Below are 21443 nucleotides of genomic sequence, written 5' to 3'. Positions count from 1 at the left end.
TGTATTAAGGTTTTAAATTAATAATTTATTTATTTATTTTAAGTTCCATTGGTTATGAATTACTTTTCACATTTTTAACCTTCTCATATATGTTGTTTTGTTTCATTTAGGGCCTATCAAAATTTGTGGAGTTGTGATATTCAAAGGTAAATACACTTACATCTTTATGATTCAATGCCCTATTTTTTTCATTATTTACGGGAAAACTTAAATTATTAACGATAAGATTAATATTACATAAATCAAATTCCAATATTTTGTTTGTTGTTAATCACTCAATGGTTTTTTGTTTTTGTTTTTGTAGGGATATTTCATTGAAGAAAGAAGACTATGAAGAAGAAAATACTAGATTGCATATATAAATACTCCCTCTAGTCCTCTCAATACTATATTATAAACTAACTACAAGATTGACCACACTAATTGAATATGAATGACTAATTGTTTTTAGGTTCATAAATTTTTTTTAAGATTTAAAAAACTTTCAAAAATATGTTTTATTTGGGTATGTGTTGCTTTTTTATTCATCATTTTTCCTTTGAATAATAGCTCTCATAGAATGAAATTGGAGTTGCGAGGATCTCAATCTTATTAACAAGTTAGACAAGAAATCCTATTGACATGGATAAGGACTAAATGTGAATTATTATCTAATATTTATGCATACATGTCATATTATCTATCTAAGTATATATACAAAATATATAATGAGATTGCATTGAAATTTGTAGTAAGCTACTCTATATTTAACTCATTTTATCATTTATGCAAAAAATTAAAATTTAGAATTTTTGACAAATTGATATAGATGATGTACTAAGACTATAATTTATTAAACTTCATAACTATGTTACTATAAAAAAATATAATTTATGAGAATTAAAATATTGAGAAGATAAAAAACTCTATAATCATATATGTTTTAAACTCCTTACGTTGTGAGATTTATCATTCTCAAAAAAAGAGAGAGAAAATAATTCAACATTATGCATTGATTTGTCCTTTCATCTTCACTTACTAAATTTATTTATCCTTGATACGAATTTTACTCGAGAGAATAAAACTCGTATGAGTGCAGCGGAAACAAAGAAAGAACAAACAAGATCCGAACGTACTAGGTACGACCCGATCTGATTTGTAAGGATATTTGTTTCGATTTATGTAAATAAATCGAACCAATGGGATATTTGCTATTGTTAGACCTATAACAATAACAATGGGGATAGACAATGTTAAACTACACCGATAGTCTAACAAAGAGATTAACGCTCTACACCGATAGAGTTAATCGGGTTTTTCACAAGACGACGCTTGAGATCAACCTTTCGAAATTGTAGACACAACTTCTATGTTTTACTTGAAAATACTCAAATAAAAACAATGGTTTTGTTAGGAATTCCCAACTTGATTGATAAAACTTCTGAATGAATAAAATTGCCAACAACAAAGACTATAAATAGCCTCTAAAGACCAACGTCTTTGGACCACTCCAAAAGACAACTAATGATAGACTTAATAGCTAATTAAGACCATTAATCTTGGACAAATTAAGGCCCTCTAAATGCAGAATTAAAACTACAAATGAATGGTAATAAACACCCAACTAAATGAGGCATTAATACCCTTTTATTGACTCAAAAGAAATTTGTATCTTGAAGGCCTTGGAATAACTACTCCTTTAGACGGATCCAATGCATGACAATAAGCAAACGAAACGAGCCTTCGACTTTAATCGCATCAATCCTAAATGACAAAAGAACGTTAAAACTTTCACATAAAAATTTTAGTACAAAATATATACAATCTAATTAAAACCTAACCTTAACTTTTTTTTTTACATGGGTGTTATGAATTACTAAACTCATTGATGATTTGAAAGTATTTTTTGTTTTTTAAAACCACATTTTATTAGTATATTAATCAAAACAACAACTAAAGTACAATATATAGTCTATAAATAATATAAAAAGGCAAGCTTATAGTATAATAATACACCATTCACTTTTTTGGAGAGTTTTAAGTAAATCATGTCATCACCTATTATTTAGAAAAAGAAAAAAAAAGATGAATTTCATAATTAAATTTTAAACTGAGTTAAACACCAATAGTATAATTGTTAAATATTTCAATATCTAAATCAAAGAAACCGCGTATAAACTATTTTGTAATAACATAATCATCAAATTTGGCATTTCATTCTAAAAGTAAAACTAAATAGCCATTAAACATCAAAATAAATAGTACTAATTAAATTTTGGGATTTTATTATTATAAAAATTTGGCTGACAAAATCATCATTTATTTTTCCATCGTTTATAGTTCTCACGTATTCTTTCAAAACAATGTTAACAATTTAATCTATTATGAATTATAGTTCGTGAATAAAAATATAGAAGTTTCTATTTTGAAAATTTTCTTTTATGTTGAACTATTACATAAATCAACTGTTTTAAATGAAATAATAATAAAAGGTAGCAAAATGACTGACACAGATGAAGTATAATAAAAAAAAATAGAAAAAAATAATAACAATAATCGTTGCAAAAATACTAACAAATGTAGCAATATCCGTGGCAAAATACTAATAATCGTGGGCAAAAGTTTAATAATTTGTGGTCATATACATAACAATAAATATATGTGTATTATTTAATATTTTTTTCCTTACGAGTCTATTTTGTCTTAAAGGTCCAGTGCAATCGCAAATTCGGGTTTGCATGACACTATCGACAACATAGCTAATCCCGTGAATTTCACGGGTAATAAAACTAGTTTATTTCTTAAAGATGAATAAATTTACCTCAAGCTTCTCAAATAGACAAGGCGTTGCTCTTTTGAACTTATTTTGGCTGTTATGATCGAATTTGGTTTGGTTACTTAAATTCACTTTATATGTACTCTGAAAAAATTTAGTTTAGTTCTCTTCAAACAGTTTCAATTCAAAATATTTGTATATATCAGAAACAAAACACGTCCACATTCTATCGTACTCCACCAACACGTTTTTAATACCTGAAAATTGCAACATGACTTGTTGGAGTTCATTTTTTATAGCTCAAAGTTGCACTCTCTATATAACCCAAAAGACAGAGAGTTTATGTGATCAAATTATTGAAGTAAACTGGGCTACAAGGGGTCATGTTAATGTTAAGCGAATAGGGACATTTATGTGATCCATTTCTTCGACATGCAAGATCTTCAAGATGTTTTGGAACGCAACATTCTGGTTATTGATGGAGCCTTGATGGTGCTTAGGAAATGACAACCTGGTTTGGTTCCCCGAACTGTCCGGTTTCCTACGGCAAGAATATGGGTTCGAGTATATGGTATTTCTTGCGAATACTTAAACATGAATATGGCTAAAGTGGTGGCTCAGTTGTTTGGGGAAGATTCGGTTATTGAGGAGTTTACAAATTTTCCAGATAATGACTATCTTCGTTTGCGTGTGACTGTACGGTTGGGCCAGCCTCTGAATCCGGGCTTCTTCCTTGCATGCAACCAACAAAAGTTGTTATGGATCCAATTTAAGTATGACAAAATTTTCAAGTATTGTACAAGGTGTGGAAGGATAGGGCATAAAGTATCGCAATGTGTTAATGACATTCGTGATATTATTTCTAGTATTAACTCAGGGCTAGAAAGAGCTATTGATAGAGGGTTTGCTGTTTTTCAAAATTGATATCAGTTTACGATGTTTAATCTGAATCTTTGTGCCCTACCTTCTTCTTCAAAATATGTCACGTCTAAGGTAAGATTGGGGGAGCATAGAGGTTCCACGGTTCCTGCTGGTAATCTTAGTGAGAGAATGATCGATTTTGATCTCGGGCTTGTAGATGGAGGACGTGTCCATCCTGGGATGGAGTTTGCGGTTACTGTTTTACCCTTTGCTAGTCCGGTTATTTATGAGAATTTTAATATGTTTAATGATCCCATGCAAGCTGCTCATGAAGATGATGAGCATCTTCCCATGCAAGGTGTCAATACTAATCTTGAAGTTCATCGAAATGGTGATCTGAACTTGGATCAACAAAGGATGGTCCCTGGTGATGATTTAATATAGGGACGACCATCGAATATGCACTTGCATGCAATGCAAACGGATGGTGGTGTTGATCATACTGTGCCCAATGGTCATCTAAATGTTCATGCAAACGGACATGCAAATATTCAGGATAATGTGCATGCAAGTATAGAGGTGGGTACTAATCCTTTGGTTGTGAATGAAGAGAGGATCCCTGAAAATAATGTTTCAGTGGATATGGAAATACCTGAGATTGAGATAGGAGTTCAAGTAAATAGGGATATTCTTTTTCAACCTGTTCATAATCACATTCACCAACTGGTTCAGGAGGACGATGATGTTATCTTAACTCTTTTGCCTGATCAGTTAAGGGTTGGGGCCACTGATGATGCTCTCATGCAGGGTAATGGAGTGCGTGAAGATCAGCTTGTGGGAGCAAATAATGGTGAAGTTCCTTCATCTATGGAAACAAATGTCCCTGTTGATCTTCAAAATATTGTTGTTTTGGGGGTTCATATTTATAATAATGGCACGGTGACTCAACAACCAACTCCATAACCCTTACCAAATGGGTCTACTAACGACCCAGAGGAGAATTTGACAATCACTCCCATTGTTGCTAACACGTCTACTGGTCTTATGAGCTCTGCTCTTGATCTTGAGGGAACCGTTCCTCCTGCAATAGGCACTAATTCTGGTGCAAATGATATACAAGGGTCTGGTAATGTTACTCCACTTCCAGAGGGCCATGGAGAGGGGCTTGGGGAAGGTAGTTCTGTGAACAATCAAGCTGCTGCTCTCAATGATAATTGGCGAGTTGGGGATCCTTAGTTAATCTATGCAGGGCATGGAGAAGTGGAGTATGACTCCAATGAGACTGAATTTATTCTGGATTCCATCACAGGCCGTGCGGAGGAACGATCTCATATTGCTTTCAGAGTCGATGATGCGCATGGATACAATCAATATATTGATGCTCCTGATTCCATGCATCTCTTTTATAATGAGTCTGTTAACCCTGCAAATATGGATCAGGCATTTGAAGCGCCTAATCCTTTCTTTAATCCTCATGATGCGAATCATGGTTCTTCTTCTGCTGATGGATCTACTCCTGAATGACCTTTTTTCAGCTCTTCTTCCCCATCAGAGTTATTAAGAAACATGATTTCAACCTCTTCTGATGACCAACCTTTTTTGGATGCACATGATGACCTCACTGCTTTGCTTCAATTGCAGGATACAGAAAGGCAGGTTCTACAAAATGAATTAGAGCTCCCTCCTCCTATGGAATCTCAAGTCCCACCTAGGATTCCTTGCGATATTCTCATAATGAGGTTATTCATGGCCCTGATGGACCTAATCCTCTGGTTGTTATGCCTGATTCTAGCTTACCTGGTCCTTCATCTACTCATGGCAAAGGAAAAGACATTAATCTTTTGCGCAATTTAAGTGGCATGGGAATAGATAATGTGTGCATGGGAATTCTTAAGAGGCGAGCTTTGTCAGATCCTGGTACTACTGCTTGTCTGTCTGATGCGGTTTATAACTACGATATGGAGTATCCTACACTAACAAGCCTAGCAAAGAGGCTTAAGAACTGTGATCATTCTTCGCTAGGGGAAAGTTCTAGGCAAGGAATGCATGACTTTAAGGTCTCTATTGCATTAGATGATATGCTAGTCTCAAGTAGTGACTCAGGGAATACTACTCCTGCAGCACAACCTTCCACTGGTGAACTGACAAGTTTTGCGAGGATTGGACTTAATCAATCCTCTCCTTTTCCATGAAGTGCATTGTATGGAATTGTAGGGGTCTTAATAACCCGCTCGCCCCTACAATTACGAAGCTCAGAGCGATGATATATAATAATAAGTCGTATGATCTAGTTTTTTTATCTGAAACTAAGTGTCCTATGTCTGTAGTTTCGTCCTTTTTTAAGCATTATGGTTATGTCAATGTAGTAGGAGTCGATGCTATGGGGACTAAGGGAGGTCTGTGGATTGGTTGGAAGGCTTCTCTAGATTTGTCTTGTATTGTCAAATGTCCTAACTATGTACTTCTTAAAGTGACTGAAAGTAGTCTTAAGTTCTGGTATCTTTGTTGTGTCTATGGTGAACCAAAGAAAAGCAAGCGTGAGCAAGTATGGTCTGCTCTGGAACACTGCATAAGTACGCTTGACTCTCATTTCCTTATTTTGGGTGATTTCAATCAGATTGAATTCCTAGATGATAAGTTAGGAGGCAGCCAAGGTACTCCTTATGGTGCACAAGCCTTCTCTGAATGGAAAGCTATAAATGGTTTATTTGATGTTGCCTTTAAAGGTCCTAAATACACTTGGTGCAATAATAGGAAAGGTCATGGGAGGGTTTATGAACGTCTTGATAAATGCTTAGCTTCATCAACTTGGCAAAGTCATTTCCCCAATATGGGTATCAAACATCTACCTATTCAAGCTTCGGATCATGCTCCAATCATTCTTGATACAGAATTCTTCAGTTCGAAACGAAGGAGACCATTTAAGATGGAAGCTTGGTCTTTTAAATTTGACGAATGCCATCAATTGCTTAAAAAACATTGGTTGGGAAGGGTTAAAGGATCTCCCTCTTTTAAATTATCAACAAATCTACGACTATCAGATTTGCTTTTAATTCATGGACCTTTCAAAAACGAAATGAATGGGATGCAAAATGGTCTCAATTTGATGATGACTTAAGTTCTGCATTGGATGATGCTTTTGATGGTAAAGATGTTGCTAAGTATGAGGAGATTCATGCCAAATATTTAGAATTTAACAAAGCTGCAACAATTTATTGGAAACAGAGATCTAAGATTAATTGGATTAAAGAAGGTGATGCATGCACTAAATTCTTCTTTAATACTGTTAAAAGCAGGTTCTCAAGGAATTATGTTGCCAGTATCAAGAGTTCTTCAAGTTTATGGGTATATGAGGAGGATGATATTCGTCGATGTTTTGATGATCACTTTAAAGACTTATATGCTTCCGCCTCTGATCTGGAACCTTTTGTCTCCTTTTTTTCTAGGTATACTGATATATTTGCTCACATCTGCCATAAATTAAGTCCTGATCAGCAAGAGAAGTTATCTAAACCATATACTAGGAAGGAAGTTCAGTGTGCTGTTTTTCAGTTAGGACCAACGAAATCTCCTGGTCCTGATGGCATTCCAGCCTTATTTTATCAAAATTATTGGTACCATATTAAAGATGATGTCACGAATGCAGTGTTATCTATGCTGACAATGGGCCATATTGTGAAATCCTTTAATACAACAAATATTGCCTTGATTCCAAAGGTATCATCTCCTGAAACTGTTGATCAATTCCGCCCTATCAGCTTATGTAATGTTATCATGAAGATTGTTATGAAGTGTGTTTGTAATCGTCTCAAGCCGTTTATGTCTTTCCTTGTTGGGGATTTCCAGAATGGTTTTATTCCAGGAAGAAATATAAATGACAATATTCTTGTTTCCCATGAATTATTCCATCAAATTTCAAAGACAACGACGGGAAAACAAGGTTTATTAGCCTTTAAGATCGATATGAGCAAAGCATATGATCGTCTCTCATGGAATTTCTTGAAAGCCACTCTTGTTAGTATGAATTTCCCGCCCAAATTAATTTTTCTTATTATGAATTGTATTTCATCGGTCACATATTCTACCTTACTAAATGGTGTGGTTGGGATGCCTTTCAAACCGAAAGCTGGAATTCGTCAATGAGACCCTATCTCTCCTTATCTTTTTGCTTTATGTACGGAGACCTTCTCTCAAATGATTCAAGATGCCCAGCAACGGCGTTTATTGAAGGGCATTAAAATGTGTCGTCAGGCTCCGATGATTTCTCACCTTCTCTTTGCGGATGATTCAATTTTTTTCCTTGAAGCACATCAGCGAAATTGCAAAAATCTAATGCACATTATTGATTACTATTGTGAAGCATCAGGTCAATGCTTGAATCCTTCTAAATTTGCTGTTACTTTTAGCCCTAATTGCACCCTTCGAAATACTCAAAAATGTCTCAAATTATTACGTGTCTCTGCAAAAAAGGAGTTGGGCGTTTATTAGGGTTACCAACGGATTTTGGCTCTTCGAAAAAAATGATATTTGCAACTCTTATAGAGAAAGTACGCAAACGAATCATAAGCTGGAACAATATCTATCTAACTCCTGCTGGAAGGGTAACTCTTATTTGTTCAGTTCTGTCTTCACTATCTATTTATTCTCTATCGGCATTTCAAATGCCGATAAGTGTGAATAACAAGATTGATTCTATGTTATCACATTTTTGGTGGAGTGGTACGAATGAGCGAGGCAGCTTACATTGGAGTAGTAGATTATTTATCAGCACTCCAAAGTCAATGGGAGGCTTGGGAATTCGTAATGTGCGTTGCTTAAATCAAAGTTTGCTGGCAAAGGTTTCTTGGCGAATGATTCAAAACCCTGATAGTTTGGTGAGTCGATCTCTCGGAAACAAATTGAATATCTCTTCCACGGGTATTATGTCCACGGCTAGTTATGATAAAAAATTCTTATCATGGGGTGGACGGGGAATTCTCTGGGGATTGCGACTTCTGCGGCCTTTCTTATCTTGGGAGGTGGGTTACCCCTCTTCTTTAGATGTATGGAGGGATAAATGGATTAATGGTGTAGATACCTCATTTCTGCACCTCTCGCAAACCACCCGGTGATGATTGGGCCGCATGTTTGCTACGCGGAACGATTTGTGACAGTTCGTAAGTTTATCGTCAAGTGATTGCTCAAATAATAATGTCTACCTCTTAGTTGTCATCTACGTGCCGATACGGTCGTTTTGGCAGTAATTAGAGTATATTTGGAATCCGGGCCTAAAACCGTCTTCATTTTCTGATAATTGTTAAATCCCGAGTCAGAATGTTCCGGATATTTCTATTCCATATTTTAATAAATATTTCACAATCTTTATCCTTTGGTAAACAATTTCCCGTAATATTCACAAAAAATATTAAGGAAATCAAATTATTCCGTCATTCCATAACTTAAACACGGAAATCTTTCTTCCGCAGAAGGAAACCACTTGGGAACAGACGCAGCAGGTGCTGCGCCTCTTTCAAGAGACGCAGTGCTTGCTGCGCCTCTTCCCAGGTCCTTTTCTGCGTGTTTTCATATCTTTTTCATATCTTTCCGAGATTCACTTCCAAAGACTCTCCGAAACCCTAATTCCTTCGGGTGATTAGTATAAATAGGAGCCTTCGCTCCTCATATTTCTCACGCGAGTGTCCGCCCTTCTCTTCTCCCTTTGCATTCTAGACCTTTGTTCTTACTTTTTGGCGCCTACGTGCTTGAACATTCGACCACGTAAGCTCGGATCCTTCTGAGTACCAGCCTCGTTTGCACGACCGACCAATTTGACCAACTCCACAACTAATCAACTTAATTAATCTAATCGTTTTCCTCTTACGAGGGCACTTTCTTTACATTCGCGTCGAGCATCACTAATCGATATCTTAGTTCATCTCGTTTCGTCAAACATGTAAGTCTGAGGGTGTAAATTCCTCTTTTATTTATTGTATTTTACTTTTTGTATCATTAATGTAAGGTTTATGTCGAAAATACCTCTTGAAACCGATTTATAAAACCTTGTTTAAAAACCCTTTTTTACGGATTTCCAGTAGACAGACGTCGAGAAAGGATGCAGCAACTGCTGCGCCTCTTCAAAGGAGCGCAGTACCTGCTGCGCCTCTTCGTGAGGCTGCCGCAGTTCCTGCTTCCTTTCTTCTTCCTTCGTCCTCTGTAATTCGTATGTTTTTATTTGTTTTCTTTAATTCTCTGATATCATAGCATAATAGTTCCATATGTATATTGTTCATCATTCATTAGCATATAATTCGTCATAAATCCAACTTAAATCCCTTATAATCCAATATTTGCGGGTTTTCGTCATCAAATTCAACCCGGGTTGTAGAAATTCGATTTGTTCATATTGAGTTTCTGGAATTCGTCTTTGATATATTTTAATCTGTCTTTTGTCATATTCATCGCATGTTCATCATTAATTCGTTATTAATTCATCATGTTTAACCTATTTTATTCACCTATGTCACTAATCAATCATTAATCATGTAATTAATTCGTTTAATTCCATCTCATCCATGTTTATTGCTTTTATGACCATTAATCACATGTAAATAACCCATTAATCATTTCCACCCGAGTAAATAGTTTTAATCAATCTTTAAATTCACCAATTAATTTTAACAACACGCAATTCCGCTTCACGACCGAATTAAAGTCAGAACAGACGCAAAGAATCGCTGCGCCTATTCAAAGGACGCAGCTACTCTGCTACTGCTTTATTCGGTTGAATTATGTCCCTGAACTCCGTTTTTGCCTTGACCTAGTTTAATTAGCTTACGTATAATTAACTATTATTCGTATTATCACCTTCTGATTTGTTCGTTAATTTATTCTTTTATTCTTTTTCTCAAATTATCCGTTTTAAAGGTATTTTCGACATAAATCACCTAATCCAATGTAATTATTGTAATTTTCATTACTGTAATTTATAATTATTGTATTTCTTTTATTGCTTATATGCTCTCACATGTAATAAACATTAAATCCTACTTCGACATTAATTGTATGCTAAATTAATTGTTAACCGACTTAGTCTAATTCTCACATGTTAGGATTAAAACTTGGATGTTGCATTGCATGCATTATAACCGACGATATATCGAGTATAAATGATGTCCCTAATCATTAGTAGAGGCCGCTATCGAGGCGAGCGGGATTAGGTGTTCGATCAAAAGAGCTTCCTAATACGTACCCTCACCCCTTACTCCAGATCTCTGTGAACATCCGTGTTCATTGGCATCCACGAGAGTCATTCTAGACATAGAATGCTAAGGGTAACGATTGCTTAGTGTTCATGTCTCTACTTTGTGTCTTGACATGACACGAGGTATTCGAACGGTTCCAATTTCCCATAAAAATTGGTGGCGACTCCAACAAAAATGCAAACGCTTGTTCTCCTCTCTCCCAAGCGCCCCCGCTGTCCACAAATGGCCAATCACTTGCTGAAGTCCTTTAAGTTTCGGATGTTGCGTCTAAACCGACTATTTCAGTTTGCAAACTCCAAAACCATCGTGGAGAATGTGATGTCCCATTAGTCCATTCTGTTTGTGGTGAGCAGGTTGCCCCGCTGATTCTTTCTATTGCTCTTCCACCCGAGGACTTCCAGGATTGCCTTTACTGGACAAAGACCAATAATGGTCTATATTCCATCAAAAGTGGTTATGCTTTAGCCTTTCACTCTTTGTGGATGAATACTGCTTCTCAAACGGATTTACATTGCTTGTCCCCTTCCACAACTGCCTTCTGTAAGTCAAAACTATGGTTTCTACCTATACAAGGTAAATGGAAGGTCTTCTTATGGAAAATTATGACCAATTCTCTACCTCTTGGTGAAGAAGCTCGTCGACGTAGTCTTGATTGGGATTATATGTGTCGTCTTTGCGACAATGATCTTTCTTTTAATAATCAAAACGTGGAAACCATTGCACACTTATTCCATGACTGCTCCTTCTCCTCCGGAATTTGGTTCGCCTCTCCTTTGGGAATTCGTTGTTCTGAGGGCTCTAATATCTCTATCCAACAATGGATTATCAATTGGTTATTATTGTTATCTCGAAATGCTGCAGCAACTTCTTCTGTTTCTATGTTTGTCAGCACCCTTTGGCGAATTTGGTGTATGCGTAATGGTCGGAGATTTGCCCACCTAGAAACTGATTTAAGCTCTTCCTTGTGTCTAATTTCTGAGGAAGGATTTATGAATGCTTCGATCATGAGTGATTTATTAAATCGTTCTAGGAGTCTTTCTTGTAATTACTCCCATGAAGATGATTTGGATGCTACTCACATTAAGAATTTTTATCCCTACTTTTTAATTGGTACTCATCTTTGCTCGACTTCTATTCGGCTTAAGTGTGATGCTGCTTGGAATCCCAGTCTAAAAGCATCGGCGGGATGGCTGTTCCAAGATAATTTTGGAACTAGGATTCACACTGGATCCTCCCGGTTTTGGGTGTCTAACTCTTTACAAGCGGAAGCTATGGCACTCAAACTTGCGATTTCTAAGGCCATTTCTTGTGGTTATCGACATATTGATGCCTCTACTGACTGTCTAAGTTTGATCCTCCAAGTCAGTGGACTTGCTACTATGGACCAGGCTGCCAAAGCTACTTTGTTATCCTTGTAATCTATGTTTTCACAACTTCATTGTATCTCAATAAGTCACTGTCCTAGGAATCTTAATAGGGTCGCCCATTCCATTGCTAAATCAGCTATGGTCTGAGCCGTCTGACTCTATTTTCTCTCACTGTAAAAAAAAAAAGTTGCACTCTCTCTCTATTCAAGTCAGAGTCCATTTGCATTTTGGACACTATTTATAATTAAAGAGAATCTTCAAAATCCTTTCCAAATTCCAATATATATGAGAAAACAATCATGTTGAATCTTGTTTGATTTGTGTGAATGAGTATTGATACGTGCATTTTATGTAGTCTTTTTAGCCTATTTTATGCACGTATTTCTATGCTTTTATCGTGGTTTTATGCTACGAAATGCCCCGAATATGCTACTTTGGTTTGTTTTGTCTTAATTGCAGGAATGAACCCAAAAGTAGTGAAATCAAGCCTTTTACCATCCTTTTAGCATGCATTTGGAGGAAGAGTGAATTTGGAGCGGGAATGAAGCTATTTTGAGATGCGCATTGGAGTAAGGAAGTTAGGCGAGCCAAGAGAGTGCTTCAAATTGCTAGTTCCTGCTTGTAAGAGCCATATCTCGAGTTCTACAACATATATTCAGGTGATTCCAATTGGAGATGAAAGTTTGTCCTCTTAGCTTTCCAACGCCACCGGAATCACCCTGTTTGACCAAGTAACGAAGAAATGGCAGCCGTTTGAAGTTCAGTGCGCGAAGCAGGAATTACGCGCTGAGAAGTGCTCGATCGAGAACTGTTTCTATTCAATCGAGAGCCCATTTGCTCGATCGAGAGCCACTTCTTCTCGATCGAGTGGTTTTAGGATGAATAAGTACTCGATCGACTATTTTTCCTTTCGATCGACCAGTTCCTTTTATGCCTTTGCTCGATCGAGTGATTTAGTTGCTCGATCGAGTGGATTTTGCTGACGGGCTGGGCTTTTTGCTTTAATTCCATCATTAGGTTTAATTATACTCCTATTTTCCTAAATAGGAGTTAGGTCGATTTATAATTAGGGTCTTCTCTCTCTCTTCTCTTCTCTCTCGCATTATTACTTTTTTTACATCTTTGTTACTTTGTTCTTTCATTTCAGGACTATTTAATTCAGTAATTTCTCTCCCTTTTTCTCCTTAATTTCTTAATGTTATTTATTGTTTCTCCTTTATTTCTCGTTCTTCCTTTAATTATGCGTAGCTAATTCCCGTAGTATGTTAGGATTAGGGAAGCCGTGGTAGCGATGTTTTAACTGACTTGAATAGGTTAGACTTGCGATAGGAATTGTATTAGGCAATTTAACTGTTATCCGGTCGAATGAATGCATGCAAGAGACCATAAATCTAGTTAACCCCGACCTAGATCGAAAGATTGGAAGGGAAGGCTTGCTTAATTACAATAGGGTATTGCAGTGAGGGCGAAAGTTAAGCTGTTTACGCTCTAGGGCGGTTTAAGGACCGAAAGGTGACGACCATAGCTCTTCTTATCAATAGTTTAATCGCCTCAGTATTCCCAATGGTATAAGATTTGATAGCTGCCACGGTAGACCGACTACTAGCATACTCCCTTCTCTTACTGTAATTCTCTTATCATTTCCCTTGCTTTAATCTCTAGTTTAGTTAACACAATCAATTCAACCCCCATTTGTGACATTAGACAGATAAATAGACAAATAGATAGTACACCGCCTCCCTGTGGAGATCGACCCTACTTACCGCTGACTTCTGTTAGTAGTACTTAGGTATTTTATTTTTGGTACGAAACGACAGTATCAAATTTTGGCGCCGTTGCCGGGGAGACAATCTATTTATTTATTTGTTAATTTTATCTGTTTTTAGCCTCAGGGGATTTTTCCCTTGAGGCCGTTTTAATCTTTTGTTTAGTGCTGTTTTGATAGGCCTTACAGGTACTACCTAGACAGTTCTAGGTGAAAGACCGTCAAAGGGAAGGCTTGAGTACCTTTGACCCATCACCGATGTCCCATTACATGGAACAGCCGGTGATCTGCAGCGGGAGATGTGGTTCTGCTGAGCACAATGCAGTTGTAGTTGTGCCGCCACATCCACCCTATCAATGGCCACCGCAACAAGATCCTCCTGATATACAAGAAGAAGAGATTGCGGAGCTGAAATCCTTATTGCAGACACTTGCATCTCAATTGCAAGATCATGACCGAGAGAGGCAATATCATGATAGACGCACTTCTTCGCGACTTGAAAAGCTCAAAACTGACATTGCTCAGTTAGCAGCTGAGATACAAGAAGAAGAGGTTGCGAATCGAGGTCTTTAATGGAGATACTTGCATCTCAAGTGCAGAATTATGATCGAGTGAGGCAAGAGAGTGATAGACGTGCGGATGCTCAAATCCTTGAGCTCGAGTCTGTAGTTGCTCAGTTAGCAGCTGAGATACAAGAAGAAGAAGTATACCTTGCTGAGAGCGGTCCTTCCCCTGAGGATACCGTGTTACCCAATGCTGAGGATGACTTCTATGACTCGGACGACGAGTTCCTTTCATATTTCACTGCCCCACGTGAAGATTTCAGCTCTATGCAGGAAGAATCACTCGATCGAGTGACTTATAATGGTCGATCGAGTGAATTTCAGAAAAGACGATCCTCGATCGAGTAATATCCCTTCTCGATCGAGTGACATGCAGGAGGATAGTTCTCGATCGAGTGATGTTGTTACTCGATCGAGTGAGATGCGGGAGGAAGTTGGTCGATCGAGTGATTATTCCGCTCGATCGACTGAAATGGCCATTGGGAGCTTTGGTTCGTCATTTTGGTTTGATTTGGATGACGAGTCTGACGATGATGAAGGTTACGGTAAACCCCCTATTCACAGCGCCGAGTCGGATACACTTGAAGCTGCGATTTACGGGATGGATTCCACTGAGGAGGTTGATGAAGAAGCAGTTGAGACGGTAATTGCTCCTAGCACGGAAGAGGTAATAAACTCTTTTACCTATGATTCCGTGGTCAAGAGCAACCAATCTGAGGTAGTAAACGATAATGTTATTATTGTTTGTTCTAATAGTATTTTGCCTCGTTTGACTCGCACTGTTTCTTTTAAAGTTATACCTCCTCACATGTGGTCGATTAATTTAAAGATTTTTCACCGTCCTCATCATTTCAAAACTGTTAATTTGAATCGGGACCCCCATATATCGACAATTGCTCCCGCGCTCCTTTATTTTGTGGATAAATTTAGGAGCTCACATAGGAAATTTGTTAGACTTAAACGGTTTTACATTTTTATTTCCTATTTCTGTATTCCACTTTTGTGCTACTTATGCTTCTGTGTAGCACATGCGCAGCTATTTGACAGGTTGCTGCGCGCTTTGAGCTGTTTTGATTGTGATTGATTAGAGAAGCTTGAAGAAAAGAAGGTCGAGCTGGGACCTGACTGAAGCTAGCGCTACCCGGGAGGCAACCCGGCGATTTTATTTTGCTTTTTATTTTATTTCAGTTGTAATAAATGGTTTTTATACCATAGACGGTCTCAGTTAAGCTTGTTCTAGTTAGTTTACGGGCTGTTTTTCATTGTGTTTTGCAGGTACACGCTGAGGATCACTCGATCGAGTGGTTTTTCCACTCGATCGAGTACTTTGTCTGATAAATCCTCTCGATCGAGCGGTTTCCTACTCGATCGAGTGCCTGCAGAAAGAAAACCATTCGATCGACCACCATCCCAGTCGATCGAGCAGTTTTAGACGCCCACTCTACTCGATTAGCCGCTATTCCTCTTGATCGAGTTTTATTAACTTGGATTAGCTTCCTGAGACGGTTTTTCGGGCCCTTAGCAACCTCCCATTTCATGGTCGGTTTGGGGAGGTCCCCTTATTCGCGCTATCTTGTGAGTTTTCCGCTTTTACTCTCTTCCTCCTTTAGTTTGCATTTTCCTTTCCATGTTTTGGTACAATGGGGGCATTGTACGGTTTGGTTTGGGGAGGTTCTGCATCCATATCCGTGTCTGCATATTGTTTTTATTGCATTTCAGTAATCACGTTTAATTTTCTGTTTGCATTGTTATTTTTTAAAATTCAAAAAATTCAATAAAAATTTGAAAAATTGTTAAAATTCAAAAAAAAAAAATTCATGTTTATTTTAGCATATAGGTTGAGTCGGAACGGTAGATTCCCATGATGAAATTGCTCTATATTTGTCTTTTTGCTTAAGCCTTGCATTAAACTGATTGTCTTTTAGCTTTGTCTTATTGCATATCTACGAGTTAATGTTTAAATTTAGCTGAACGAATAGACTTGACCTGAAATTTTGGCAACCTACTTATAAATTCTAAGGAATTAGACCCTTATAAACTGGTGTCATTTATGACTTGTTTCATGTAGGATTGTGAGTAGTATACTCCTTGCATATCATGTATCATTAATTTGCACATATATGAAATTCAATTGCTTTTTGCCATCATACATTCGGGTTAGTGGTTGGTGTCACATGCAGGGAGGTGCTTACATTTCCCTTTTCTTTCATTTTTACCCATAAACTCCACATTAGCCAAATTTGCCTGTTGACCCTTAGCTACATCCAAATTCAGCCTGCCTTGTCAAGCTAGTTTAGTGTATGTTTTGCGGTATATATTTTATTGTGCCAAGTTTGGTTCGTATTCTGTTGATTCGGAGTTGGTAATCTAAGAAGAAAAGGAGGATGATGAAAAAAGAATTGATGATGAAAGAATGACATGAAAAAGAAAAAAAAAATGATGTGAAAAAATCAAAAAAAAAAAAAAACCGAAAAGAAAAAAGAAAAGAAAAGAAAAAAAAAAGATGTTGTTTGGTTGACGGTTTCTACTCCTATGTTCTATCTTATTTCATATGAGGAGTATGTTTGGTTTGGTTTGGTGAGATTTTATGCCAAATGAAGGGCATGTGCTTAATTTCAAAATTGAGTTGGAATTGGATATGTTTCATATGGTTTTGTTTAGGTACTAGCTTGATCACCTATACCTCCACATTCCCATAAATGTTTTGCCTTTTCCTACCCATTGCCTCACTTTACCATATTTTTGTAAGCCCTCGGCTGTGACAGGACCTTGTTTGGTTGGAATGTGTGTACGGTAGTTAGAATTGTCTATCATACTAGTTGCATGCATGTTTATGTGGGTCGTAGTCTAGGTGAGCGACTATTTTTCTCTCTCTCTTACATTCATATGCTTACCCTTTGCTTCATGAGAGAAGAGTGACCCGTGAGAGTCCATTGTTAAAGGTCTTGCAAGGTCGACGGTTCAGCTTTATTATAAACATCTTACAACTCGTTTGCATTTGACTGTTTTGCTATAAGTGTTGGTTTGCTTGCATTAAATTGGCTTAAGTGGCATTTGTAGCTAGCTCTGAGTTATCTTTTTCCGTTCCTCTAGTTGCATTTTAGTTTACTCGGGGACGAGTAAAGGTTTGGTTTGGGGAGATTTGATACGTGCATTTTATGTAGTCTTTTTAGCCTATTTTATGCACGTATTTCTATGCTTTTATCGTGGTTTTATGCTACGAAATGCCCCGAATATGCTACTTTGGTTTGTTTTGTCTTAATTGCAGGAATGAACCCAAAAGTAGTGAAATCAAGCCTTTTACCATTCTTTTAGCATGCATTTGGAGGAAGAGTGAATTTGGAGCGGGAATGAAGCTATTTTGAGATGCGCATTGGAGTAAGGAAGTTAGGCGAGCCAAGAGAGTGCTTCAAATTGCTAGTTCCTGCTTGTAAGAGCCATATCTCGAGTTCTACAACATATATTCAGGTGATTCCAATTGGAGATGAAAGTTTGTCCTCTTAGCTTTCCAACGCCACCGGAATCACCCTGTTTGACCAAGTAACGAAGAAATGGCAGCCGTTTGAAGTTCAGTGCGCGAAGCAGGAATTACGCGCTGAGAAGTGCTCGATCGAGAACTGTTTCTATTCAATCGAGAGCCCATTTGCTCGATCGAGAGCCACTTCTTCTCGATCGAGTGGTTTTAGGATGAATAAGTACTCGATCGACTATTTTTCCTTTCGATCGACCAGTTCCTTTTATGCCTTTGCTCGATCGAGTGATTTAGTTGCTCGATCGAGTGGATTTTTTTGTGGTGGGCTTTTGCTTTAATTCCATCATTAGGTTTAATTATACTCCTATTTTCTTATAAATAGGAGTTAGGTCGACATAATTAGGGGTCTTCTCTCTCTCTTCTCTTCTCTCTCAGACTGTTACTTTTACACTGTTACTTTGTTCTTTCATTTCCGGACTATTTAATTCAGTAATTTCTCTCCCTTTTTCTCCTTAATTTCTTAATGTTATTTATTGTTTCTCCTTTATTTCTCGTTCTTCCTTTAATTATGCGTAGCTAATTCCCGTAGTATGTTAGGATTAGGGAAGCCGTGGTAGCGATGTTTTAACTGACTTGAATAGGTTAGACTTGCGATAGGAATTGTATTAGGCAATTTAACTGTTATCCGGTCGAATGAATGCATGCAAGAGACCATAAATCTAGTTAACCCCGACCTAGATCGAAAGATTGGAAGGGAAGGCTTGCTTAATTACAATAGGGTATTGCGGTGAGGGCGAAAGTTAAGTCATTTTACGCTCTAGGGCGGTTTAAGGACCGAAAGGTGACGACCATAGCTCTTCTTATCAATAGTTTAATCGCCTCAGTATTCCCAATGGTATAAGATTTGATAGCTGCCACGGTAGACCGACTCCTAGCATACTCCCTTCTCTTACTGTAATTCTCTTATCATTTCCCTTGCTTTAATCTCTAGTTTAGTTAACACAATCAATTCAACCCCCATTTGTGACATTAGACAGATAAATAGACAAATAGATAGTACACCGCCTCCCTGTGGAGATCGACCCTACTTACCGCTGACTTCTGTTAGTAGTACTTAGGTATTTTATTTTTGGTACGAAACGACAGTATCAAGTATGTTAGGTGGTGTTCGAGATATACTTATACCGTATCTTTCTTCAAGTATACATGATTTTTTGCTAAAGAAAATAAAATTTTACAAAAGAATTTTTCACAACAAATAGATAAGGAGTATATAAGTTTCGTTTTTTTTAATTTCATACTTTTAACATTGTAAGAACAAATTTTGTATTGCAATAAAACTGTAACACAAAACAGATAGACAAATGAGTTTATATAATATCATAAAGTTATGTATACAACCTCTATGTTATCCACTGATTCTACAACAATATTTAAAGGTACGAGTCTACGATCTACGAGGCTCGCTTGCTTGACTCTAGCTTCTTGAGAGGGCCGCGTTGACTTCAATCTCTCTTCGATGCTTGAGCTTAGTTTGACTTTGATTTGAGCTTCTTGAGAGGGTCGCGTTGACTTGAATCTCCCTTCGATGCTTCAATTTGATTGATGAGATTTGTAGAGAGAAGTTGAAAGCTTTTGTTGTCTCTTTTCTCTTCACTTTGACAAATGATTTTCTCTCTTGCAAAGTGATTTTCTACCTTTTTTGAAATGTGGTGGAGAAGTCTCTTATTTATAGAAATTTCTCCCTTGATAAATAGACTTGAAGTTTGGGCTTTGTTTGTGAGCTTGACTTCTCTTTTGGGCTCAATTGATCATTTGCCTTACTTTAGAGCCCAAATTACCCAATTTGCAATCTGGATGGATCCGGATTCTATTAAACGGGACAAATATAATTAAATTAAGCTAAAATTCGATATTAACTTAAAATAATTTTATTTCTTTTATTCTCGGCACTTTAATAAAATTTACATCCCTACAAATTGCCCCCTCGGGACCTTGTCACGTGCACCGTTTGGGTGCTTTGACGTGGTGAGGTCCCGACTCCTTTTTTTTGTTTGACTTGGAAGTCCACGAGTACTTAACTTATCGTAAGAGTACCTGTAGGAAATATGATCGATGCCTTTCCATTAATTATGAGAACGAATATATACACCTAGTCAACAAGCTAATTGCCTAATTACATGGGATCTTCTATTGACTAAATATAATACAATAGGAAACTAATAATATCTAATTGCGGAATGAATAAATAAACAAATCACAAGTGATTCGTTTCTATATTCTAACACACCCCCGCAGTCGTAACGGGAGGAGAACGAACGTTAAGACTGTCCCGAAAGTCATTAAAGAGAACCGAAGGCAGCCCCTTCGTGAAAATATCCGCGAGTTGATGACGAGACGGTACGTGATGGACTCGAACGTCACCTTTAGCAACCTTTTCCCTCACGAAATGAATGTCGAGCTCGATATGTTTTGTGCGTTGATGTTGGACCGGATTCCCAGCAAGATATATGGCGCTAACATTATCACAGTACACAAGAGTTGCTTTTGACAAGGGGCGATGCAATTCCAAGAGAAGATTACGCAACCAACAAGATTCGGATACCACATTCGCAACCCCACGGTACTCGGCCTCGGCGCTAGAACGAGACAATGTGGGTTGTCGTTTGGAGGCCCATGACACCAGATTATCCCCCAAAAACACGGCATACCCACTGGTGGACCGACGCGTGTCCGGGCAGCCTGCCCAATCCGCGTCTGTATACGTCGTCAAGGAGAACGTTGGTGATGCACGAAGGAACAGGCCATACGCATGAGTGCCCTTTACATAGCGAAGGATTCGCTTGAGGGCATTCATATGCACTTCCATCGGATTGTGCATGAACAAACACACCTGTTGAACCGCATAGGACAAGTCCGGACGAGTCAGCGTAAGATATTGAAGAGCTCCTGTGAGACGGCGGTAGAGGGAGGGATCGCTGCAAGGAGGACTGGCGACCGAACTAAGCTTAGGCTTAGTATCCACGGGAGTAGAACACGGTTTGCATGAAGACATACCTGCCCTATCGACTATCTCAAGTGCATACTTGGATTGCGAAAGGAATAATCCCCCTGGTTCTGGTGTCACGGCAATACCCAGAAAATAGCTCAACGGACCTAAGTCCTTCATTGCAAATTCGGTCCCAAGACGAGCCATGATGGATCGACGCAAAACATCCGAGGAAGCGGTAAGAATGATGTCATCTACATAAAGAAGAAGATAGGCGAGATGTTTACCACTTTTATAGATGAACAGCGAATGATCACACTTGCTATGAACAAATCCCATGCTTTCAATGTACTCGGCAAATCTTTGATACCAAGCCCGCGGAGCTTGCTTGAGGCCATATAATGATTTGCGAAGTAGACAAACATGGGAA

This window comes from Silene latifolia, chromosome 11 (assembly GCF_048544455.1).
Source record: "Silene latifolia isolate original U9 population chromosome 11, ASM4854445v1, whole genome shotgun sequence".
In the NCBI taxonomy this organism is placed as follows: Eukaryota; Viridiplantae; Streptophyta; class Magnoliopsida; order Caryophyllales; family Caryophyllaceae; genus Silene; species Silene latifolia.
This window is presented reverse-complemented; position numbering follows the sequence as displayed.